The 13070-nt window shown below is 40.6% G+C and overlaps 1 protein-coding gene across 1 annotated transcript in view; it reads right to left on the reverse strand.

The window, feature by feature from the left end:
* Positions 1–13070, reverse strand: part of Stau2 (staufen double-stranded RNA binding protein 2) — a 616065-nt gene that overhangs the window by 350206 nt on the left and 252789 nt on the right. The gene's annotated exons all lie outside the window — the stretch shown is intronic.

Below are 13070 nucleotides of genomic sequence, written 5' to 3' on the forward strand. Positions count from 1 at the left end.
GACAATAAAATATGTTAATGATGTTTGGATTCTGATTAAACAAACTTTCAAAAATACATTTTTTTGTACCACACCTGGGGATGGAACTCAGGGCCTGTGTACCATCCCTTAGCATTTTTCTTCAAGGGTAGTGCTCTACTACTTGGCCACCAAGTGGTAAGTTGGTGGTTAATTGGAAATAAAGAGTCTCAGACTTTCTGGTCTGGACGAGCTTCAAACCCTGATTCTCATATCTTCAGCCTCTTGAGTAGTTAGAATTACAAGTATGAACCACCAATGCCTGGCTTTTTTCTCAGACAACTGGAGAAAATTAAACTTACAATTGACATTAAGGAATAGTTAGGTGCAGGGAGTGTAGCCTAGTGGTAGAGTGCTGGCCTACCATGCATGAAGCCCTGGGTTTGATTCCTCAGTACCACATACTCAGAAAAAGCTGGAAGTGGTGCTGTGGCTTAAGTGGCAGGGCGCTAGCCTTGAGCAGTGTCCAAGGACAGTGCCCAGTCACTGAGTTCAAGCCCCAGGACTAGCACAAAATAAATAAATAAAAGAGCTGGGCGTGGTGGCTCATGCCTGTAATCCTAGCTACTTAGGAGGCTGAGATCTGAGGATCAATGTTCAAAGCCACCTGGGGCACATAAGGACCTGAGGCTCTTATCTCCAATTAATCTCTAGAAAACAGGAAGTGGGGCTTGGCTCAAGGGTTGGCAGTAGTCTTGAGCTGAAGAGCTCAGGTTCTGGGACAGTGCCCAAGCTGAGCTCAAGCCCCATGACCCACAACAACAACAACAAAAAAGGAGTAATTAGAATTGGTAATAGTACTCACTTATTCAATTCATTCTTCCTTACCTCACAAACTAACCCCAGCTCCATCTTGTGGAAGAAAGAACAAGTCAAGCTGTTCACAAGCTCTGCATGTGCCTGCAATCTTTCCTCCCAAAACCTGAGACCCAGAGAACTAAATTAGCAGCTGAGCTTCCTGGTGGCAAAGGGAAGGGAATATTGGAAACTAGTGTTGTAATATTGAAGGACCCACAAAAGGACCCCTAAACCATTGCTGAAGATTGATCATGTAATGTAGCGTAGGTTTCTTTTGTACCAGTGATTCACTAGAGGAAAAGTCAGACCCTCTCTTCTGAGGATTGGCTTTTGGGAAGGTACAGAGTCAAAATTGAAGCAGAGGTTCTTGTTTGAGTCTGTCTCAGCAGAGTAGTTTGCTCTTTTTGGCTGATCTCATTGGAGAAATGAAGAAGCTTCAACAACAACCAGCTTATCAGATGTTAGAAGATGCTAACAAAGAATTCAAGGTTTCTTTTCTTTTCCTAGCACTGTCAGTAGTAAGCTTAGTAAAGACTATTCATTCTTCTGCTTTATTTCCTTATCAGTGTGTGTGTGTGTGTGTGTGTGTGTGTGTGTGTGTGATGGTTCTGTGCTTGTACTCAGGGCTGGGGCATTGTCTTTGACCTTTTTGCTCAAGCCTTGAGAAAGCTCAAGGACAGTGCCCAGGCTCTGAGTTCAAGCCCGAAGGCTGACAGAAAAAAAATGTTTTTCAAATGTATTAAGGAATTAGGGAAAAGAATTGGATTCATTGTAACTTTTAAAAAAAATATTAGAGGGGGGAAAACCAAGACGGGTGGGGGGTGTGGGGGGGGGAGGGAAATGGGTACCAAGACATGTGAAAGGGTATCAATGTATGTGAATTAATGCACCTTCTATCTGGCAAATATCATGTAACCCTTTTATTAATTACAATAAAAAAAATTTAAAAAAATATTAGAGCCTTATTTATTTATAATAATGGTTTTGTATGGGGGGGTATTCCCTGAGTTATTCTACTTCTCAAAAAAAATAGTTTATTCATTTCCCCATGTAGTTTGCAGATAAAATTGTGAATCAGGAAAACTTTATTATTAATTGCAAATGTATTTAACAGACCTAACTTAACCCAACTTACCTTAAACATTTTCTCTTATGGTAAGCTATACTTAGACAAATGATGCATGTTTTCTCTCATATGCAGAAACTAGATCTAAAATACACTGGGAGGGGCCCAGAGTTTGGCTTAGTGGTAGAGTACTTGCCTAGTATGCACAAAGACCCAGGTTTGATTCCTCAGTACCACATACATAGAAAAAAACTGGAAGTGGTGCTGTGGCTCAAGTGATAAAGCTCTAAGCTTGAGAAAGACCACGGACAGTGCTCAGGCCCTGAATTCAAGGCCCAGGACTGGCAAAAACAAAACAAAAATATAAAATACACTGGGATATGAGATTTTACAGGACTCAACTGGGTACTGGTGGCTCATGCCTGTAATCTTAGTCACTCAAGAAGCTGAGGGTCATGGTTCAAAGCCAGCCCAGGCAAAAAAAGTCCTCGAGACTCTTATCTCTAATTAACCACCAGAAGTGATGTGGTAGCTCAAAGTGGTAGAGCACTAGCCTTGCACTGAAGACCTCAGGGACAGTGCTCAGGCCCAGAGTTCAAGCCCAATCACCATAAAACACACACACACACACACACCCCGGCTCTAGGCATTTACATACAGTAAGTCCAAAGGAGGATATTCTTAGGAGAGGAGCACAAAGGTGCAATGCCTATGTACATCTGATTCCAATGTAGTATCACTAGGCACTACAATGAAAATGAACTGTACAGCTTGTGGGAGCAGATGGGGTGGGGGGAGGCATGATACTGTCCAAAAGAAATGTACTCTTTACCTGATTTGTATAATTGTAACCCCTCTACATCACCTTTATCGTATCAACAAAAAAATTAAGCAAAAAACATGCTCACATTAACCTATAGTTGAGAAAGCTTATGGGATAGGAAATGTTAAATATAACCATGTAATTTATTGAAAACTATGATGAAAATGAAAAGCAAAATGAAAAAAAATATGGATGCAATAGACAGTGTATTGTTTTAGATAGCATTGTATGCAAAAGTACAAAACATGGCAAATATCCAAACACTGTAGAGGGAGAGAAGGAGGGAGATGGGAGGAAAGGAAGAAGGAGAGAGGGAAGGAAAGAGGGAGGGAGAGAAAGGGAGAGAGGAAAGGAAGGGAAAAAGAAAAAGAGAAGGGAGGGAGAAAGGAAAGAAAGAATGAAAGGAAGGAAGGAAGGAGAGAAGGAAGGAAATGGGCTTATAAAATGAGATACATACTAGCTTTGTCTCTTGCCCTTCCAGAGTTTGCCTTATGTTTTATGCAAACAATTCCATACTACTTATTTTCTGTTTATCCCTTGTTTTATTTTTTGGTTATGTTCATTATCGTTGTATCACTGGACCAAAAGAAGAAAGGTAGCTGGGTGCTGGTGGCTCATACCTGTAATCCTAGACTCAGAGGCTGAATCTGAGGATTGTGGTTTGCAGCCAGTCTAGGCATAAAAGACCATGACATTCTTCTCTCTCTCTCTCTCTCTCTCTCTCTCTCTCTCTCTCTCTCTCTCTCTCTCTCTCTCTCTCTCTCTCTTTTGGTGGGAGGGTCGTCTGTTGTGGGGCTTGAACTCTGGGCCTGAGTGCTATCCCTGAGCTCTCCAGCTCAAGGCTACCACCCTACTCTTTGAGCCACAGGACTATCTCCAGTTTTTCTAGTGGTTAACCTCCCAGTTACAACTTGCTAGAGATGAAACCTTTAACATTAGAGAACAGGTCTTCCTGAAAGGCTGGCTGGACAGCGCCCAGGACCAGAGTTCAAGCCCACAACTGAAAAAAAAAAGCTGAATATAGTGGTATTCCAGTACTTTGAGGCTATGACAGACAATTGAAGGCCAGCCAGCATGGATTACACAAGAGGGGGTAGCTAGAAAGAGAGAGAGAAAGAAAGAGAGAAAGGGGGGGGGGCTCATCAGAGTGAACACCTGTAATCCCAATTTATTGGAATACTTAAGCATGAAGATCACTTGAGCCCAGAAGTTGTGAAAAGACAGACAAAGAGAGGGTGGGGGGAAGGGCTAACATTAGAAAGAGACAAGTATCTAATTATTGTCACATAGTCATCCTGATAAATCTCAGCTGGCTTTATGCTTGCTTTCCCCATTGGCAGTGTAGGACCTAGGTCTGGCAAGGCAGTCTGATTTGGATTTTCTTACCAATAAAATGGAGAGTTGATTATTTCTTCAAAGTTATCCATATGAATGCTGCTTTGCAGTAGCAGCACAATTGGCATCACTCCTTTTGCCTTCCTGAACTCGTTGCTTATGCATTGGTCATGTCACTTCTCATTCCTTACTGTTTTTAGGTTTCTCATGGTTGTGTCTAGGCTGAACATTTGGAGACTTGTTGCGTGTCATTATTCTCTAAACAGTACAGTACAACTATCTACACAGCATTTACAGTTTATTACCTATTATAGTCCAGAGATGATTTAAAGAATGTAGAGGGGTTGGGGATTTAGCTCAGTGCAAGAGCACTTTGCCTGGCAAGTGCAAGGTCCTAAGTTCAGAGTTCAGTCCTCGGCTGGGGGGGGGGGGGAAGAAGCTATAAAAGACTAAAGAATGTAGAAGGATGTATGTGGGTGTGAGTTGTATGCAAGTATTACAGCATTTTACATTTTACATAAGGGATCTGAGTATCTCTGAATGGGATTTTGTATGAGGTACTTAAACAAAGCCACCCCTGCAGATACTGAGGATCAGTTGAAATGAGTGAAGCATGAATTATGCTGACACACATCAATCTATGGATACATACTAACATCAGTAAAAGTGTGAGAATTCTTCTGTGCCTCCTGAAGACAGGGCAATAGGAAGTATCATAGGAACTAATCTCATCCGAATAACTTAAGGTTTTTATATCTTGTGGTCATGTATGGGAAACATAAGGAAAAGGAAGTACAAAATAGAAGAATTTATAAGCCAAACAATGAGATTTCAAACAGCCAAAGTCAGATTATGGGAAATTCATCAAGATAAATGATTCAGCCTGTGCCATAGAAGTTGTAAAAGGGCACAGAAGGGTAATAGTAACAGATTAATACACACTTAAAGAATATTTTAGATCTATGTGATAATGTGATATGCTGATCTTCCTTGGATCCCAGTTCAAACAAAGACACATTTTTGACACAGGAGAAATTTCAGCAAAGAATATATATATATATATATATATATATATATATATATATATATATATATATACACACACACACACACACAAATTTTTTTTGCCAGTGGTAGGGCTTGAACTCAAGGCCCAGGCACTGTTCGTGGGCTTCTAGCACTCTACCCCTTGAGTCACTACACTACTGGCCTTTTCTGTTTGTGGGGTACTGAGGAATCAAACCCAGGGCTTCATGCATGCTAGGCAAGCACTCTAAGCACTCTACCACTAACCACCTTCTACTGACATTTTTTTTTTTTGCCAGTTCTGGGTTTGAACTCAGGGTCTAGGCACTGTCCCTCTTCTGGCTTTTTTTTTTTTTTTCCCGTGTATGTGGTACCAAGGAATAGAACCCAGGGCTTCATGCTTGCTAGGCGAGTACTTTACCACTAGGCCACACTCCCAGCCCCGTCATTGACATTTCTATAACACGTTTTTGTTTTCTCTCTCTTCCTACCAGGTTTCTGTTCCCTTCAGCCAGGAAGCTTCCTGACTGGTGTTATTTACACAGAAGTGTGGCCTTAAGTTTTGTTCCTGAAAAAGTTAAGATCCTAGTGACCTTATCTTGTTGGGGTTGCACAGCGCCTTCTGTAAGTTTGCTGCTGAGTTCAAGGAATTGTCAGGTTATACTGCCGTTCCTAATCTGAAGTGCTGCGAGGTGGAGGTAGTAACTAATTTTTGGTATACTGTAACCCAAGGAAGAATTCCTGCTTCTTCACTCTCAGAGGATGGGAAAGTAGCTGTAAAGGAAAGTCATCAGTGGTTGGGAAAACAATTCCTGTCTACTTGGAGGTTGAGACTTTTTTTTCCCTATCAGTGTCCCAAACTTTACACAGTGAGCACTGTCATCTGACATTTTTAATAAGACTTCAAGTCTGGTTTTATACCAAAGCTATCTGTGGCTGAATTACAGAATACTGGGAATTTCCTAAGATGGTTCTGATATGCTTTGTGATGTCATTCAGAGATTTGAGGTTGTCCCCTTTCTTTGATCTATCCAGTTATATTAAAAGTGATCATTTTATTCCTCAGGCTATAAATTCAGGTATTTCATGTTTTCCATCTTGTAATTTTTTTTCTTTGTTTTTGCTGGCAGTCATGGCTCTTAGGTTTGAACTCAGGGTCTCATGTTTGCTATGCTTTCCTACCTGAGTCATATTCAAGTTTTTGTTAGCTTTTGTTGTTTTCTGAATAAGGATCTACTGCTTCTGTCCAGGCAAGCCTGGATTGCAATCTTTCTATTTACATATCCCTCCCACCTGTAATGACAGGTGCATGCACTGTGCCTACAATTTTATTTGTTGGGGGGGTGGAGTCCTCACAATTCTTTTTTCCAGATTGGCCTGGATCCTCAATCCTTCTAGTCTCTTCCTTTCAAGTAACAATGGATACAGCATGCTCAAGCCACCATGCCCAGCTTTGTGCTGGTTTCTGGCATATGCATTCTAAGTATCCTTAGCCTTGCCCTCAATTACTTCTCTATTTTAAGAAATAATTCAAGCAGCTCTTTAATATTCCAGGTCTCTTGATTTTCAGATTCACATTTGTAAAAGGGAAACAGAACAAGGTGCAGGTAGCCCATGCCTGTAATCTAATACTCAGGGCCTAGGCACTGTCTTTGAGTTTTCTCAAGGTTAGCACTCTACCACTTGAACTACAGCACCACTCATGGCTTTTTTGGTGTATGTGGTACTGAGGAATTGAACCTAGGGCTTCATACATGCTAGGCAAGCACTCTACCATTAAGCCATACTCCCAGCCCTCGTGCTGTAATATTAGCTTCTAAGAAGGCTGAGATCTGAGAAGTAAAGTTCAAAACAAGCCAGGGCAGAAAAGTACAACATTTTCTTGGTGATCTCCAATAAGAAAGAAAAAAGCAGAAAGTGGCAGTATGGCTCAAGAGGTAGAATACCAGCTTTGAATGGAAAAGCTAAGGAAAAGCTTGAGACTGCGCATTCTCCACCTACTGAGGTGTACTCCCAGCTATCTCAAAATCAGGTACTCTCATATTTCCTTATACCTGAGCAGTGGTAGAGTGCTTGCTTAAGTATATTAGATTAAAATGAAGAGTGAAGTGCTTTTTTTCTTGTTGTTGCCAGTCCTGGGGCTTGAACTCAGGGTCTGGGCACTGTCTTGGGGGCTTTCTCAAGGCTAGCACTCTACAACTTGAATCATGGCACCACTTCTGGCTCTTTCTGTGTATGTGGTATTAAGAAACTGAACCCAGGGTTTCATGCATGCCAGACAACCACTCTATCAATAGGCCACTCTCCCAGTCCCCATAGAATATATTTAAGACATTATCTTTGCACATTAATGCTTAATATTTATTGAATGTTTACCATATATTTGGCACTGTGCTAGGCACTAAACGACATGGGCTAAAACACTTAAAAAAAAAAAAAACCCATAACATCCTATCGACAATTCCTGGTTACAGCTTCATCTTTAGACGATATATATAGGGTGACATTGTCCAAAAAGAAATGGGCTCTTTACCTGATTTACATAATTACAGCCCTTTGGAATATCATCTTTAAAAATTAAAAAAAACACTTAAATCCTATTTTGAAGAAAGTAGAACCAATGTTCTGTGTTATTAGTATTTTTATCAAACACTATATATATATAGTGGCTTATATCTTTAATCCTAGCTACTCAGGAGGCTGAGATCTGAGGATCAGGTTCAAAGCCAGCCTGGGCACTAAAAACCAAGACACTCTTTTCTCCAATTAATCACTACAAAAGAGGAAGTGGGGCTATGGCTCAAGGCATCGGGTGGTGGTAGCCCTGAGCTGAAGAGCTCAGGGAGAGTGCCCAAGCCCACAGCTCAAGCCACATACCCCCCCAACTCCCCAAAAAATTACACCAAAACATTACAAGCTTTAAATATAGTTCTAGAAATTTTTAGCCAACTCCCTATTATTTGTCAGTCTTGGGCCTTGAACTCAAGGCCTGGGCATTGTCCTTGAGCTATCTCAAGGCTAGGGCTCTACCACTTGAGCCACGGCCCCATTTCCAGTTTTTTGTGTATTTAGTACCAAGGAATCAAACCAGGGCTTCCTATATGCTAGGCAAGCACTATACTACTAGGCCATATTCCTGGCTATCATCTTTACTTTTTTTTTTTTTTTTTTGCCAGTCCTAGGGCCTGAACTCAGGGCCTGAGCACTGTCCTTGGGCTTTCTCAAGGCTAGAGCTCTGCCACTTGAGCCACAGTACCATTTCTGGGTTTTTCTATGTATGTGATACTGAGGAATCAAACCCAGGTAGGTCTTCATGCATCCTAGGCAAGCACTCTACCAGCAGTCCAAACTCCCAGCACTATCACTTTTACTCTTTAAGCAACTGAACAAAGGGTTTCATATGAACCTGTTAATTTCTGTGCACAATACAGCTTGGTCAGTGTCATCACTTTTAACTCTTTGTGTCATTTATTTCAGTATTTTAATGAAGTGGACTTCCTTTTCTGGGTGTTTTCCAGAATCTAAGCACTTTGCTTATTTTAGTTAATCGGAACTGCAATCTAGAGTCTCACTAAAAATTAGTCTGTGCTCTTGGACTATCAAAAATTCTTAATCTCAAGCTGGGCAAAGGTGGCTCATGCCTGCAATCCTACCTACTCAGAAAGCTGAGATCTGAGGACTAAGATTTAAAGCCAAGCCAAGCAAAGAAGTCCATTATACTGAAAAGTCTCCACTTAACCACCAGAAACCCAGAAGTGGAGTTGTAGCTCAAATGGTACAATGGTAGCCTTGGATGAAAAAGTGAAGGAACAGTGCCAGGGTCCTGATTAAAGCCCCAATCCAAATGGGAATACATTGTGAAATATGGTCAAAGTATAATAAGCTAAAGAAGTAAATGCTTTCAAATATAGTTGAATGAAATTATAGGATAAAAATTAGCTGGGTTCCAATGGTTCATGCCTGAAATCCTAGCTACTCAGGTAGCTGAGATCTAAGGATCCCAGTTCAAAACAAGCCTAGGCAAGAAAGTCCATCAGACTCTTCTCCAGTTAACCACCAGAAATTTGAAGTGGCACTGTGGCTCAAAGTAGTAGAATGTTAGCCTTGAGCAAGAAGCTCAAGGACAGTGCCCAGGCCCTGAATTCAAACCCCATGTCTAATGATGAGAGAGGAGAGGTAAAATTGTTTTTGATCATCTGAAGAAAATGTACTTTCCTATTCAAAATTATATTCAGGACAGAAACACAACCCTTTTTTTTTTTTTTTTTTTTTTTTTGCCAGTCCTGGGCTTGGGCTCACGGCTTGAACACTGTCCTTGGACTTTCTCAAGGCTAGCACTCTACCACTTGTGCCTCAACACCACTTCTGGCTTTTTGCTATGTATGTGGGGTACCAAGGAATTGAACCCGGGTCTTTGTGCATGCTAGGCAAGCACTCTACTACTAGGCCAAACTCCCGGCCCCAGAAACACAACTCTTGAAGAGCAAATATGATATCACATTGATTCAAAAGAAAAATACAGCCAACAAATCTGCATCAAAATACAGTATGTCTATAGTTAAACACTGGTTTAAATTTTTTTTCTCTCTTGCTCAAAAGAAATTTGAGTTAGTTGGTATGCAGAAGCAGGCAGAATTAACCACAAACTACTTTATGTATAAAAAAAGAAGCTATGATCAAATGACTTTAAACAAGTCACCAAAAAATTTGTATCTTAATCCATCATTTTAGATGTTTTCTAAATACTGCAATACAGCTCACCATAAACATTCTAGTTATATACACTGTATCTTGTACAAATTTAAGACAAGTCTAAAAACTATATATCTGTGCTCAAGTACAAAAACCCAACTCTGAAATACCTGTGGTCTGTAGAACAAGAACACAGACAAGAGCTGGGAATGTGCTTAGTGGTAGAGTGCTTGCCTAATATGTATGAAGTCCTGGGTTACACTCCTCATTACACATAAACAGAAAAAGCCAGAAGTGGCACTGTGGCTCAAATGGTAGAGTGCTAGCCTTGAACAAAAGCTTAGTGTCCAGGCCCTTCGTTCCCAGGACTGGCAAATAAATAAAACGAACAGACAAAACATTGGGAGTAAGCTCAGTGACAGAGCTTCTGAGTCAATGCCCTGAATTTTAAATAAAACTCCATAAAACAAATTTATAGAACAAACGGATTACTATGAGATTTATGGTGAAGCAACTTCCAAGTTCTTACAATTAAAACAAAAACAACTTGAGAGCTAGGCAGGTAATCCGAGCTACTCAGGAAGCTGAGATCTGAGAATAGCGGTTCAAAGCCAGCAAACAAAACAAAACCTTGAAGGGCTAGGGAGTGGTAGAGAATCTGTCTAGCAAGTACAGGGCAAGTTCCCCCATTCCCTTCCTCCCAGCTAAGTACTGGGACTTGAAAGCAGGGCCTGAGTGCTGTCCTTGGGCTTTCTCAAGGCTAGAACTCTGCCACTTGAACCACAGCACCATTTCCGGCTTTTCCTATGTATGTGGTACCAAGGAATTGAATCTGGGTCTTTGTGCATGTTAGGAAAGCTTCTACCACTAGGCCAAACTCCTGGCCTCAGGCTAATACTTTGGGCTTGGGCGCTATCCCTGAGCTCTTCTGCTCAAGGTTACCACCCTACCACCCTAACCCTTGAGCCACTTCAGATTTTTAATGCTTAATTCAAGATAAGAATCTCACAGACTTGGCAGGGAGTTTGGCCTAGTGGTAGAATGCTTGCCTAGCATGTACGAAGACCTGGGTTCGATTCCTTGGTACTACATATACACAGAAAATAAAAAATGGTAGAGCTCTAGCCTTGAGAAAGCCAAAGGACAGTGCTCAGGCCCTGAGTTCGAGGCCCAGGACCGGCAAATAATAGTAACAATAATAAATCTCACAGAATTTAGTGGCTTTGAAGCTGATCCTCAGATTTTATACGCAGATCCTGAGTAGCTAGGATTCCAGGCATGAGCCACCAAGCCTGGCTTTAGGCTAGTATTTTTTTTAAAGCCAAAAAACAGACAAGATAAAACAAAAAACCCAAAGGTACAATCAAGGAATTTTGCCCAATGCAAACATAAAACAGCACAGATATGACTGGCTCAGTACTAAATCAGATTTATATATTGCAAATAAAAACATATATAAATCAATAGTATCATTTAAGTACCAGACCTTACGAGCTTGATTAAAGTCAACCAGACTTTCATACTTCAATTTCTTTTTTGGGGTTGTGTGGGGGGGGAAACAGGGTCTTGCTATGGAACCTGGGCTGACCTTGAAACTGATTATGCTGGAATTATAGATGTAATCACACTTAAGCTTTTCGGTCTGTCTTTAACAGTAATTTTTTTTAAATTTTTTAACAGTAATTCTTATTTCTCAGAATATCTGCACTTAAAAAAAAAAACTTAAATTTAGCAAAAAGTGAAATACCAAAATGGCAACTACACAGAGCAAGATGTCTACATGTATTTTTCTCTAAGGAATGAACTGAATTCACTGCATGTAATAAATTCTATTCCTTAATACCAACAAACACCTTCACAATTAAAACTAAGTAGGCAGTGTGGCCTTGTGGTAGAGTACCTGCCTAGCAAGAAGCCCTGGGTTCGATTTCTTGGTAACATTTGCACAGAAAAGCTGGAAGTGGTGCTGTGGCTCAAGTGATAGAGCCCTAGCCTTGAGAAAGCCAAAGGACAGTGCCCAAGACCTGAGTTTAAGCCCCAGAACTGGCAAAAAGTTACCAACCATAGGAAAAATAAATAAGAGGGCTGGGAGCGTGGCCTAGTGGTAGAGTGCTCACCTAGCATTCACCAGACTCTAGTAGGTTTCATTCCTAAATAGCACATACACAAAAAAAGTTAGAAGTGGTGGCGTGGCTCAAGCGGCAGTGTGCTAGCCTTGAGCAAAAAATGTCCAAGGACAGTATCCTGTCAGAATTCAAGCCCCAGGACTGCCCCCCCCCCAAAAAAAAGCTGTGCTTGTATGTTCTGTGGAGAAAAAAAGTATTTTTACACATAATTTGAAAAGTGAACTATCTTTTCCTATTCTGTTAAACCACTTGGAATAACTACAGACTCAGCTAACAACTTCCTAAATGTTTATTTAGGAAGCAATCTTCCTACCAGTGAATTATATGCCTAGCCACAGAACATAGTTCTTGTATTTAATAATCTTTTACACTAAAGGATAAGTACGTCTTAAAAAAAAAAAGAGTTTAGCCTAGTGGTAGACTGCTTGCCTAGCACGCACGAAGACCCAGGTTCAATCCCTCAGTACCACATACATAGACAAAGCCAGAAGTGGTGCTCAAGTGGTAGAACTCTAATCTTCAGAAAGTCAAGGGACAGTGCTCAGGCCCTTGGTTCAAGCCCCAGGACTGGCAAAAAAAAAAAAAAGACATGATGAAAAATATGAGTAATGTTTAACCACTTGGTCTGTTCCAGTTCTGGGAGTCCTGAGTCTTGAAATAAGGGCCTGAACTTCTTTGATCAAGACTAACGCCTTACCACTTGAGGCAAGGCTCCACTTCTGGCTTTTGTAATGACTAGTTGGAGATAGTCTCAGACTTTCCTGCCCTGGTTTCAAATTGAGATCCTCTAATCTTAGCTTCCTAAGAAGCTAGAATTACAGGCATGAACCATTGGTGATACCTTAACCACTTTTAATAAGGTACAAAGTATAAAATGTTTTGATTTTCTAAGAGAGAAGTTACTCTTGTATATAGTTTCTGCAGAAAAACAGATCTGTATCAAGCTAGTCTTATTAAGAAAGGAAAGGACTAAGTTTATAGCCTTCATTACTATGGCTTTGTTCTAAGCAAAACTAAACCCAGAACTGGAGCTGGGGCTCCAGTACTTCTTTTCCAATGCCTAAGCAAATATACTATTTTACTTTTCAAATGTTTTTGTCTACTTAATGAAAGCTGATTTAACTTCCTTGAGTTTTGAGAAGACCCACTGATTGCAGTATATTTATTGAAACATTTTCATAGATAA

This window comes from Megascapheus bottae, chromosome 9, assembly GCF_031878675.1.
Source record: "Megascapheus bottae isolate mThoBot1 chromosome 9, mThoBot2.hap1, whole genome shotgun sequence".
Taxonomy (NCBI): domain Eukaryota; kingdom Metazoa; phylum Chordata; class Mammalia; order Rodentia; family Geomyidae; genus Megascapheus; species Megascapheus bottae.